This window comes from Pinus tabuliformis, chromosome 3_2, assembly GCF_031772625.1.
Source record: "Pinus tabuliformis cultivar Carrire ecotype Pingquan chromosome 3_2, CPIR1, whole genome shotgun sequence".
In the NCBI taxonomy this organism is placed as follows: Eukaryota; Viridiplantae; Streptophyta; class Pinopsida; order Pinales; family Pinaceae; genus Pinus; species Pinus tabuliformis.
Window position 1 is genome coordinate 927006203 of NC_142302.1, and position 13948 is coordinate 927020150.

The following is a 13948-nucleotide window of genomic DNA, read 5'->3' on the forward strand; positions in this document are numbered from 1 at the left end:
TCTGATCATATACATGAATGGCGACGTCGTCGTAGGATGGTAAAAACATATGTTCCCGATCAGCTATTAGCTGAATGGTTTATAAAGTCATTACTTCCGGCCATAACGGAAGATGTGGCCAAGGGGGGAGTCGTAACAGAAGAGCAAGTTATAGCTCGTGCGCAATATCTAGACTTGGTTTATACTCAGTCTGGCACGCTCTACGACAAAATACCTGACGCCCCTAGACCGGAATTCTCAATTCCTCCTCCTCCTAAATCAAACAATGACTCTCACGCCGGCGATGACGTGATTGGCAAGCACAAAATTTACAGTCAAAATGCAAATGAAAAACTTCTTGCCTCAGAAATAAATGCCATGTCGACCGACAAGGGCAAACAACTGAAGCAACCAGGGGGCAAGAAGAAAAAGACAGGAAGAAAAAGGAAACCCCCGGCAGGGTGTCATATATGCGATGAGGATCATTGGACGAAATATTGTCCACATATAGCTGAAGTTAAGAAACTCTTCAAGAGTTCAAAAACCGCAGCAGTATTGACTGATCCGTTTCCTAATCCAAGTCAAAATCTGGTTGCTAATCAAAATGCTTCCGGATCCCAAGTGCTTATGTTGTCTACCTCGAAGCAACAGAATAATGCTTTGACAAGGAGTAAAGATTACGGGAATCCAAAGTTGTCGAACAACAAGGTTAATGAACGACCTAGTAGTTCAACAACAACTTTGACCGAAGTTGTGCCACCCATCGTTCCTGAGCCAATGATAAAGTCGCCAAAGGGAGTAGTACACAAATCGACATTTAATCCTCGTGCCAAAGGAGCACAGAATTATAATATAGTAAAGGACCTGGCCCAATCGCCGTCCACTATGTCGACACTTGAAGTACCACAAAATTGCCCCTCCCAAGAGCAAGCTTTATTATCAGCAATAGGTGAGATTGGCCCAATGGATTCCAATCTTGTGGCCTTTGATCATAAAGGATATGACCCTCAGTTACCAGCTCAACTAGCTTTCCTTATTCAAGTGAAAGCCCTCAACAAAACTGTTCATCGAACAATTATTGATGAGGGGGCATCTACATGTCTTATGTCGATGAGTTGCTGGAAAGATTTAGGCTCACCACCCTTGTCGAAATCGTCAACGACGTTAAAAGCATTTGATGGACGATCATACACTCCATATGGGATTTTAAGTAACTTGCAAGTTGAACTGGGGGGAAAAACAGTAGGAATTGATGTTGAAGTAATTGATGGAAACCTCGATTACAACATCCTACTAGGAAGGCCCTGGATCTATGCCATGGCCGCTGTTGTGTCGACCTACTTCAGGAAGATTGCATTTCCCTTCCAAGAAGGAATTACAATCGTCGACCAACAAAATTTTCTCCCCAAAAGTTCACAAGTTACAGGAAGCATTCCAATGATCCATGGAAGGAATCATTTGCTTCAAAATATCGGAGTAGGTCTCCTAAAAGACTCTGCCTTAATGGGTACTTTCGCCCTACCGCCTCCAAGTAATCTGGCGGGAGTGGCCACGGTGGAAACCTACAAAATGAAATCTAATCCAATCTTCTGGTTGGATTCGGAAGATTCCTAAATATTTTGTCGGCTCCGAGGACAGTTCTTATCTCGTGTCAACCTCGTTAAAAAATGAAACAAGGAGTTATGAGGATAGTTCTTTTACTATGTCAACCTCATTAAAAAATGAAACAAATCCCCTTTTCAAAATTCAAAGGTAAACCTTCATTCCAATCACCAAGTTGAATGCAATGAAGCTTGGGGGGCACCCTCCTTTGACATGCGTTATTATGATGCTGGGGGCATGCAAGATTTGAGCAGTTTTAGCAATGTTCATGCTCGTTAAAAAATAAACGCAAGAATCGAGCAGTTTTGTACAGAGTTCATGCTCATTAAAAAATAAACACAAGTTGTGAGCAATCTTTCCCTTCAGTTCAAGCTCATCCAGAAAAAATGAACCGGTAAATAACCTGGAGAAATGTAACCTTTGAAAGCCATATTAAAAGCCCTTGGTCGTGTTTATATGCCATCACCTCCATCCGTTCATTTGGCCAATCGTTCACCTCCATATGTTTGTTTACCCATTTTGAGGAACAGCTGCGAAGAGTGATTTCACTTAGCCATCCTTGTGACACTGCCGTGATTGGAAAATTCCAACCTGTACCTGGAATCTGCTGCTATCCCTGTTCATCACTCGTTCCTCAAAAGACGAGTCTTCTTTGAGCTCTTTTCACTGACTCGTAAAATATGAAAAGTTTGCCGAGTTTTGGCCTTCCAGCTCGTTAAAAGGACCGGAAGAGCTATCCCTCCTCTAGATTTTAATCTTTTTGGACCTGAGGGATTATTACACAAAAAGATCGAGCGCTTGTTTTGTTCGGCTCGTTAAAGAAATCGAAAATTCATCCCTTCTGTATTGTTTTATACTTTTTCGGACTTAAGGGATTAGATGACGAAAAAGGAATTTTGGAGTTAACTTTTCGTACCTTTTCAGACTCTCTAAAAATGAAAAGGACCGAGTTTTCCTTGTCGTTAGACTCGTTAAAATGATTAAATAGCGACAAACTTGTCTTTAGACGAGAACGAGTTTCCCTATCGCTAGGCTCATTAAAACATAGCGATGGGCTTGCCCGAAGGGCAGGTTATAGAACAAGCATATGTTATCCTCCTCAAGCTTGACAAAAATAAAGAGGTACTGGTCAGCAATGACTGGGGAAAAATTGGGAGAACCTCACAGCATTAATGGTAGCAAGTCGCTCTTGAACATGACACTTTGTCCTCCGTATCACATCGGGTTGGGTTGTTTCATTCACCGGTCTCATAACCATGGTCCTCGCCACACCATCCGCAATTGGGGTAATGCTACCAATCCATCACATCAATGTTGTTATATGTTCAAGAGATGTGGTTCTGTAAAGAGTCAACCGTGTTCCACCCACTGCCATACATTATCCTTCATCCACTTCATGACCGCCACCCTGAATCGTACATCACAGTTTGTTTTCACCTCATCGCAATCACTAGCTCCGTTCCGTGTCACTGATGTGGGATTCATTAAGGCCCTCCTTTGACGGATCGCTCCTTGTCGACATCAGCTCATTATCCAAGGAGTTGATCTAGGAACACCCCCCTCAGTACTTTGAAGCTTGCATGCCTCAATGGCAAGTTTCTCACTTCCGGCGACAGGTATACATCAATGACCTTCGACCAGAAGATTTTGCATGGTGGTCGACGCCGAGTCCTTTATTCCCACCATGTGGATTGTACTGTCGTACCTTGAGGGTCATCATCCTTATCGGTGACTCCTCTCGCGCTTGTTAACGGTTTACATCATTGACCGGCAATCAAGCGATGTCTTTCCATGTTCGACTTCAAGAAATTCTCACATGGATCGACTTGTACATCGAGTGAAGATCGGAAGAGATTGAAGACCTCGGATCTAGTTTCATCCATCCGGGCTGCGATATATATTCAGGACATAAAGACATTTGATATGTACATCATTACAGCAGATGATCATCCTTCTCAAGGGATGATAATTTCGGCAGAGAATTATCAGTCTACAATCAGTCGATCGTCTGTTCTATGTACCAAAATGTATTTATAAAGCTGATCATGGGAATGCCCGCCTCAGCTAGATCATGAAAAATGTATGAAAAATAATGTATTGTATTGTATCTTATTACAGGACACTTCTCAGCAGATTGAATGAACTTCAGATCCTCTCAATAAAGCATTTCACCCGATAAACGACCTCATACTTTAGGGGGCATCTGTTATAGACAATTTTGTGCCTTACAGCAACAAGCATGAATTGTCAATAATCCAAGGGATCCAAAGTTCCCTAAACATGATGTTCCTACCCCTAGAGGAACAAGGTCAGCAAACCAACAGCTCTCAGATCAGTTCTCCACCTGAAAACACTCAAAAACAAGCAATCCTGAAATCAAAGCAGGTGCTCCACTAGGCTTCTGCGCTGAAACACAACTGCTCCATGGTGTACTTGCGTTGCAAAGCAGGTAGAACAAAGCCCACCTGCGTTGAGCGAGTTTGGACATGTGGCACACTGAGTCATTGCTCTGGAATCTTCCAAAAATGACACTTGGATCAGGGATTTCGCCTTGTGATGAGTCAGAGGCTTTGTTTCTCCAAGTGGAAGCAAGGTTCACCAAGTGGACTCAAGAACTGAAGATCAACTAAAGATTAACTGAAGAGAGAGAGGACACAAGGCAACTACACATCAGTTGCAAGCTAACTCATCCTTTCTCAATTCATCTATATATTGAGCTCTCTCCTATGAGATCACAAGGCTGGAATTTTGTGCAAAGTAATGATATGCTGTTGGTTTCATCATTGAGTTATTGGGTGATTGTTTGAGAGAGGTGAAGAAGAGCAATTCTTTCTGCTGGGAGGTGTTGCTGGGTTGGAGCCTGCAATGGTTGTAATCCTCTCAAAACCTTTATTTCTTCATTAATAAAAGCTATTGAGGTTCTTCTATGTGCTCTTGTTTCAATTATGTATTGTGATGATTGCATGTTTGGTTTACACTAATCCATGAACCAGTTATGATTGCATGCCTCTTGTAGTTTCCTTCTTTGTCATTGTGCAGGATCTCATTGCAGCTGGGCGAGCAGAAGGACAAAGAGCTAGGAGCAAGCGGCCAAAGAGAAGAGTTTGGATTCGACATTAAGCGCAAGGCAACGGTTAGTGCTCTCTCCATCCTCTTTTGCTTTCATAAAGAAGTAAACCTTCAGTAGTTTGTTTTACAGTTGTTGCTAAGGAACTGTCACCCTTAGAGTGGGTTAGGGTCATCCGAGTCGGATACTTTTCCCTACAACACATTGCCAAACCGACCATTAAGAAGCAAGGCCTCTATACCCCGTTGCGTACCCCTAGTCGACCTTGGGAATCCATCTCCATGGATTACATGTCAGGCCTTCCTTCCACTAAGCATGGAAATGACTGTGTTTTTGTGGTCGTCGACAGGTTCTCAAAGATGACCATTATGATGGCCTGCAAGAAGAATATCACAGCAGAAGCCACTGCTAAACTCTTCTTTGAACGAGTGTGGGTGCACTTTGGGATCCCACAGTCTATCATCTCAGATCGGGACAGTCGGTTTCTCAGCACATTTTGGTCCAGTCTCTGGTCAATGCTGGACACCAAACTCACGAAGTCCACAGCCTTCCATCCTCAAACTGATGGCCAGACAGAGGTTGTCAACAGGATGATTGTGCACATTCTGCGCATGTATAACTCAAAGCATCCACGCACATGGGACGAGAGCCTCCCCTATGTTCAGCACAGCTACAACCGAGCTCTTCACAGCTCCACTGGCCATAGACCTTTTCAGGTGGGTTTAGGATTCCAGCCACTATGCCCCATTGATGTGGCCATGCCACTTGCAGCTACTCACATGAATTCAGCTCATGTCCAGTCCGAAACAGATAAGGCCACCAGCTTCATTGAGCGCATCCAACATATTCGCCAGCAGGTCCATGACATTCTTGAGAAATCAAATGCCAAGTACAAGCAGCGACATGATCAACACCGGGTGCCACACAAGTTTCAGGTGGGCGACAAAGTCTGGTTGCATTTGCAAAAGGAACGCCTTACTGGAGCCTATCGGAAATTGAGACCACTTAGATATGGTCCTTACACCATTACTAAGGCTATGGGAGACAATGCATTTGAGCTCAGCGTTCCCCCATTCCTTGGCCTGCACCCAGTGTTCAATGTGGACCGCCTTCGGCCATACTTTCCACCATTGCTAGACACATCCGACATTGCAGAACAGCTCAAACCCACAGAATTAAATCCCGATTGCATGGAACAAGCTGCAACTGATCGAATCATGGACACACAGATCAAGAACACTCGCCAACAGCATATCCAACTATATCGAGTTGTCAAAGCAGGCCAACTCCTTCAGCAGGGCAAGTGGCTCACCAGGGAACAAGTTCAGCTGAGGTTTCCTCATCTCATGGAGGAGCTCAATGCAATGGGGACCATTGCTTCCTAAGGGGGAGGAATGATCCAGGTGGATATTGGTGGCCACCTGCCAGGTCCACCTGGACCCCCACCATTGTCTTTCTCAGCATTTTCAGTTTCCTTAATTGTAGCACAGTTTACTATTTTTAGCAGTTTTTCGGGTCCTGAACTTCCGGAGCCGTTTTGAGGCCCTAAACGACATTTTTTTGGAATTCTGGGGCGACCGAGCCCTATATTGCCTCCCAAAGTGGTAGTACTCGGATAGATCTTTCTAACGAGCTATCGTACGCGTCAAACGGAGATTGTATGCCAAAGTTACGACCCCGGGAAATTGATGTACCAATTTACCCAAACGGGGCCCACAATTTGGCGTTTCATCTTCTAGGGTTAGGTTTCGGTATGTGAAGGGTTTTCCATTGTTTCTCAACAATAAATAGGCCTTCGAGCCTCATTGTAATACAGTTCAGAACAGTTCAGAGGCATGTAGCCATCACATCTCTTCTCAGAGATAAGCTACCATTGCCCTAGCTAGTTTATTGCCATTTCTGTTTGTAAGCATATGTCAGTATTTTCCATTAATGAAATGAAGTATTATTTCCGCTGCATCTTTGTGTATATGGTTATCTCTGTAATTTGTTGCGTTCCTGTTTAAATCTGGATCAAATGGCTACTTAAGATAATGTCAATTAAGATGAAACTCATTAAAGACAATTAATAATTAAGACAAAACCATATCAATATAAGAAAATACTATCTAACACCCACAATATTGACTTTCGCAGTGCCACCTAAGTCCATCAACTTGTAGCTACTACTGTCTCGTGCCTATATGGAAACTGATATTTTACTTACCATTCACGTTATGTTATATAAAGACAACAATTTGTTGGGCTCTTCATTTTGGGGGGTTATTACTTTGAAGAATGCAACATCTTTTCTTGGCAAGATTTCCCTAACATCAATTCCTCTCCTATCCCTTTGATCTACGCTGATACGATTAGAGACAACTTGAGACAACTTGTCTGTCATTGCATTGGGGAAGTTTTCACAAAGATTCCATGAGTAGATAGGGGATACTTATATTTTTAATTTTTGAAAAATAGATATTCAAACGGCATGAAATTTAATCATATCAATTTCTTTCTTTTATATTATATTTTTCCTTTTTCATTAATAATTTTTGATTAAATATACAATTAGAATATGCTAATTATATTAATTTTTTAATTAATTATAAAATATAAATATAGCATTTTGAAAAGTTAGAATATTTTTAACAATTTTTTTAGTATTTAATTTCATGTATATTTATTTGAAAATTATATTAAAAGTTACATAAAAGTAATAAATTGAAAATAATTTGATTTCAAAACAATTACAATATACATACCACATTCTAAAAATTTAATAAATAAATAGATAAAATTATTATTTTTTGGCTTGCCTAACTCACGAGGATTTGAACTTGAAATATCATGATTTTACATAATACTTCATAACAAGGTGATTGTCAATTGAGTTACACTCCATGAGCTGATTATATTTTTTTAATATGTGAATTTTTTTAAATTACTTCAACTAAAACTTTGATATAAATTTTTAGGAAATGATATACAATATAACCATAAAAAATTAAATATTTTCTCAATTGTTATATATATATATATATATATATATATTTCAAAACTACACAAACAAATCCAAAAAAATTAAAATACAAATTCATCAATATATGCATTTTAATTCTAATTTTTTATTTCTCAATGAAAAGTGCGAAATTTGATTCTTGCATGTTTTATACTCACATCTCAATTTTATTTCCACTATTGAACAAATATATCAAATATATAAATAACAATAATTTAATTATTTCTTAGATAATATTTTAGTATTTAAATTTTTTCTTATTGTAAATTTTTTTTTATACTAATATTGTAAAAAAAAATACAAAATGTAGTTTAGTATTTTTTGATATTAATTTATTGTTAGGTATTAAGATTTTGATAAATATTTTCATCTAGTAATTAGAAAACCATGAATGCATTATTAAGAAACCAAGTAATATTAGTAATTGATATCATTTTAAACTAGGGAATAATGACTATGTGATTTATCTTATTCACTTAATAGAGATATATATAAATAAATTATGAAGGAGATTGAAAGAGTACCTCTAGAATAAACTTTAATTTAACCTAAAAAGCCATTGTCATGCCCCTATAGTCACCCACATCAAAGGCTGACTTAGCGCACCCAGATGGCCCATCACTATAGGTTTGTGGTGCATTGTGACTCATTTAATCTCATCTATTTTCTCAATCTAAAACTATGTGATTTCATACTACACCTCACTTTTTATATTTCATGATTATTATAATTCATAGGTTTAACACTTATTGAATTATATAGATAATCATTCCATATAATTATGCATTAACATAACCAATATGCAAAATATATGAATGAAAGTAATCTTATAGAATCAACAACCCAACTAGCCTAACAATTGTCAAATATTCAAATGTGTTACAACCAAGTGAACTCTAGTCTTGCATGAAAAGTTAAAAATTATAATAGCACACAATTCATACAAAACTGTCCCCAAATTTCCTATTTGATTTACTACCACCAATCACAAATTTGTCATATATCAAAATCGTTTCACTTGATAGAAATAGTAAGTACTCCCGTGCCATGTATCAAGAGTTAAGTGAAGTGAAGGAAAGCAAGTTAAGTCTAATATTAGAAGTCAAGTGAGTTAGAGTTAAAAAGTTAATGCATTGTCAAGAAAATCTAATTTAAGAAAAAGAAAAATGTTGATTTTTGTTAAAGTGAAGTTAGAAAAGTTTAGTTAAAGTGTCAAATCATAGTTTGCATGAGGAAAGAAATTTAGAGTTTGCATGATTCCATATTTAGAAAGTTTAGTTCTTATATACTCATGGTTGGGTCATTATAATGTGAAGCAGAAGCTTGTGTACTTATTTATCTTATGTTTGCGTGTTTATCTCTGCCTATAAATAACAAGCAGTATCAGAGCAAAGTGTAGAAAGGTTTCTTAGAACCAAAGGAGTTAAGAAGGTCATGAGCTACTTCCACTAAGAGCCTTAGATATTTTGAGTACCCCACAAATCAAAGTTTGCATCCATTGGTCCATAAGTAGAAACTACAGCTCGTTGAGAGTTTGTAAACCAAACTACGAAAATATTAGGGTGAGTATCCTAAAAATCCACCACCATATCAAGAGGAAAGAGCCACCACCATATCAAGAGGAAAGAGGCACCGCCATTGACCAAAGAAGGAGTCTCCACTGTAAGTTGTAGTCATGAGCCTCCATAAATATTTGCATAGAAGAGCTTAGCAAAGTTTCTAGTAGTTGTTGGGAGCCACCATTACAGTGAAGGTTAAAATGTTCAATTTAAAAGATAATCAAGTCTATGTGACGCTTATTTCTAGAAGGTTGACACAATAAGGAAAGAAGATACAAGACAAAAGAAAGATGATAGTCATGGGTCACAAAGCAAGACTGAAGCAAAGTGAGAAAAGAAATCGAAAGGAAGATCCAAAGTATTTCAAAGAGCTCATAGAGGTTCTTGCCACATTTGGGGCATCTAAAATATGAGTAATGAAGTATAACAATTCGAGGATGAATGGACCGGGATAGATTTGGTAACACTTCCAAACTTTACTAGTAAAAATTTTAATTTTTGGGAACTGTCAAAATGAAAATTTTCTTCAATGTAAAGAGTTGATTGAGTATCAGTCTAATAATCCATATGATGAAGTATGTGATGCCTTAGTTTTGGATCTTATAAAACATGCATTAGATGAGAAGTCCTTTTGTGAGATAGAAAAAGCTACATCTTCGTAGGAAGCATGGAAAACCCTAGAATTATAATTTGGTTTATAGGAAAGTGACATAAATCAGCAAATTTTGTTACAGTCTATTGAAGAATTAGTAGAAATTCAATTGCAGGTCTGAGAGTAAGTGAGCAAGACTCTAGGAGGAAAAAAAATCTTGGAGAATATCACTTAAATTTGGATGATGGTCATAAAGACTATAAAAGTAAAACCCATCATGCAAGACATGCATATGGATGAATAAGACACAGAAAATATTATAGATTGTGGATGGTAACATGGATGATGAATATGATGATGAATCCCACTATGACGGGACACATGTGGATGGTAACTGCAAAGTGAGTTGTGAATTGGTGAATCCTACGATAGACCTTATTGATGATCGCGAAGATTCCCATAAACAAGTGAATAACATGTGTGATCTAGTTGGTATGATTGTAGTTGATGGTGAATTATTTGCATCAGAGTTTGAGGCATTTAAGTTTGAGAATCGCAAAGACAATTTTTCATTTGAAGTAATGGTTTGTAGAGATGAAAGTGCATCTCACCACATAGTGGATGAAAATTATGTTGATGAAAATTGTGGTCTCTTTTTTGAAAGAAATACTGATTGTGGAAATATGGAAAGTGCCATGTTTGATAAAGAATTGAAGGTTAAATCTACAACTGTAGCAAGACGTTATGAAGCAAAATTTGGAATTTCTCATGAAGCAATGCACGATTTAACAACAATTGATGATTAAGAAGAGGATAAAGTGATTAATGAGTTTTTGATGAGAATATCCACTAACAACATAACAGTGGAACATAGCCTCAATGCAGTTTAAGAGGGAGAGAAGAAAGAAGAATCAGGGAAATCTCTCATTGCAGAGCATAATGAAGATGTTTTTAACATTGATTTTGAGTGTTTAATTAGACATGACAACGATCTAATTACAGTTATAGTTGAAATAGGAGATAAAGAAAAATACGTAGGAAAGGGCATGGAAGTTTCTAAAGATGAAGAAGAAAGAATTGAAACAACCTTTCAAGAATGGACTCAAGAATAGATCAAATTATACTATAAATAAATATGGCAAAACCAAGATCAGGAATATGATGCGGAAGAAGCATGGCAAAGTTCATAGTTTGAAGATGAACAATTGTGGTAGTAGTCCATGAGTGAACAAATATTTCAAGAGGAATTTATAGAAGATAAGCTCTGAAAGGCTAAATTGTTTTTTAGAACAAATATAAAAGAAGTCAAAGAAAATTTGCAGTAGAAGCAAGTGAATAAATATGGAGCTTACATCAAGAAAGTGAAACTAAAAATGAAGCAGTTTCAAGGGTATGTAAAATAGAAGCAATTAAAATGAAAAAATTGCATTGTAGACTTTATTTTGAGCCAATTTTTTATTGCAAGCATAGCATGCATAGTTGAGTCACGATTAAGTTAAGGTTGCATCATATGGTCATAATTAAGCGGGAGTTTTAGAAATAGTAATTACTCCCATATGCATGCAATCCATGAAGAGTAAAGTGTTAGGTCCCTATACTACTAGTGTAACCCCTTATCGTTATTAGTACAACCCCCTTATTATAATGTTGTGCCCATGTAGTCCCCATATTTTTATTATTGTGCCCCATAGAAGCCCACTTTTGTTATTATTGTGCCCTTACATTATTATTGTTATGTCGGCTCTGATTATATTATGACCCCTTAATCTCCTATATATAGAAAGGAGGTCTTGTCATTTGTATCATCTAAGAATTGTTCATTTGTGTAATTTAAATGAGGTTTTCCCCTTGAAGAGGCTTATTTCTAAGGCGTTGATCTATCTTTTCTATCTTTTTGTGAGCTGGTTTCATTACATTTGGTATCAGAGCTTTGGATTCTATGGTTTCACTGCTCCGAACAAGTCATCGTGGCATTTTCGCTATAACTTTTTTTATACGACATTTCAAAAGCAAAAAAAAACCCATTTGAGACGAAATCGCGCTGAACTTTGGGTCCAAATTTCAGAACCTTTCTCACTATATTTCCAGAGATATGATCTGATTAAGTTAGGGTTTTTGAAAGCTCCATAATTTCATTTAAAGCAGATCATTGTGGAATTTTCGCTATACCGTTTTCGCTACGAAGTTTCAGAAGCTAAAAAGAAAACCCATTCAAGAAGAAATTAGTCTGAACCTCAGGTATGAATTTTAGATCTTGGCTCTCTATATTTTCGGATATATGATTTGAGGAAGTTAGGGTTTTTTCAGAATCCTGAATTACATCCTAAACAGGCGACCTTGGGAAAATCGTCATAGCTTTCTCTCTGAGCATCATATTGAAATGTTGTAAGAAGCTATAGAAAGAGGATAGACTGTAGTTGTCTGTGCATCGACTTGAGTTCCTAAGGTTGAAGCAGTGACACATGGCACTTCGTACAAGTTAGCTCTACTGAACCAGTCTATAATCAGGTCATCGTGGGAGATTTGAAATAACTCTTCCTTCCAGAATCCAACCTTGATCAGACTTTGTGGGGTTAGAAAGAGGACTCATAGGGCTACTGCAAGACGCAATTTCAGAACTTTGAGATCTAAAATTACAGAGTTACAATCGTTTCAAGATCGAGCTCCTAAAATCAAGAAAAGGTGATTTGAGGAAGTTTGATAGCAAGGATCCGATAAATTGGATACTATAGATGGAGCAATATTTTGATCTACATGAGGTGCAAATGTTACAAAAGCTACATATTGCATCTTCATATTTAGAACCAGTTCAATTTTTATGGTATAAAGGGCTTTGTTCTCGTAAACCACTTGTTACATGGTCAATTTTCATGGAGGAAATGATAGCACATTATGAGGATACAAAGAGAAACACCTTATTTAGCCAATTGATAAATCTCAAACAAAAGGGTTCAATGGCATAGCAAATTGAGGACTTTCAAAAATTGAATATAAGGGTAAATGATATTCTAGAGAAGCAAAAGATAAATAATTTTATCTATGCCATGGAAGTTGATATCAATGGTATGAAAGCATATTGGAAGAAAGGCATGGAAGATTTGAAGAAACACAAGGAAGGTTTGAAGGAAGGTGGAACAAAGGCGCTACAAGAAAGGCCTCCTAATGATGAAAAGGATCAAGAAATGTCAAAAGAAAAGGATATATACCAGGAACCAACCCTAGAGAAAGAAAAAATGAATTTGACCATATCTTGTATTGCAATGGCAAGAATTACCACTCCTCAAACTCTCAAGATAGAAGGACATATCAAGAAGAAGAAGGTTCAAGCAATGAAATATTAGGAAGAAAAGTATCAAGAAACATCGAAAGGAAAGGATACTCACCAGGAACAAACCCCAGACAAAGAAGAAATGAATCCGACCATATCTTGTAATGCATTGGTCGGAATTACCACTCCTCAAACTATAAATATAGAAGGACATATCAAGAAGAAAAATATAATAGTGTTTATTGATTCGGGTAGTGCCCATAATTTTATTAATTGTAAGATAGCCAAGGAATTGAATTGCTTCCTATATCCAGCACCAAAGTTTCAAGTGACGGTAGTAAGTGGAGGAACCATAAATTTCTCTAGAAAGTGCCATAATATCAAGCTATCCATGGGAGAATATGTATTGAATAGCCCAATGCTTTCCGTTCCAATGGGTGGTACTAATGTTGTACTAGGAGTCCAATGGCTACAATCCTTGGGTACAATAGCTTTTAATTTTCAAGAACTTTTCATGAAATTTTCTTCAGAAGGAAAGGAAGTTGAATTAAGGGGTATCATAGGGAAACCAGGAAAGATAATCAGCTCCATGGAATGAAAAAGCTTCCAAATAAAGAACAACGAGCCATAATTGCAAAATTATGTTCGCTACTGGTTCCCACATCGAAATCATCTATTTCTCCAGATCTACAAAAAGTCTTGGACAATCATTCCAAGGTATTTGAGACTCCAAAAGGTATCCCACGTATTTGTGATCATGATCATGTTATTCATTTTATTCCAGGAAGTGTTCCTCCAAACATAAGGCCTTATAGATATCCATATGCCCAAAGGAGTGAAATTGAAATGGTAGAGGTTGGTACAATTATCCAACCAAATT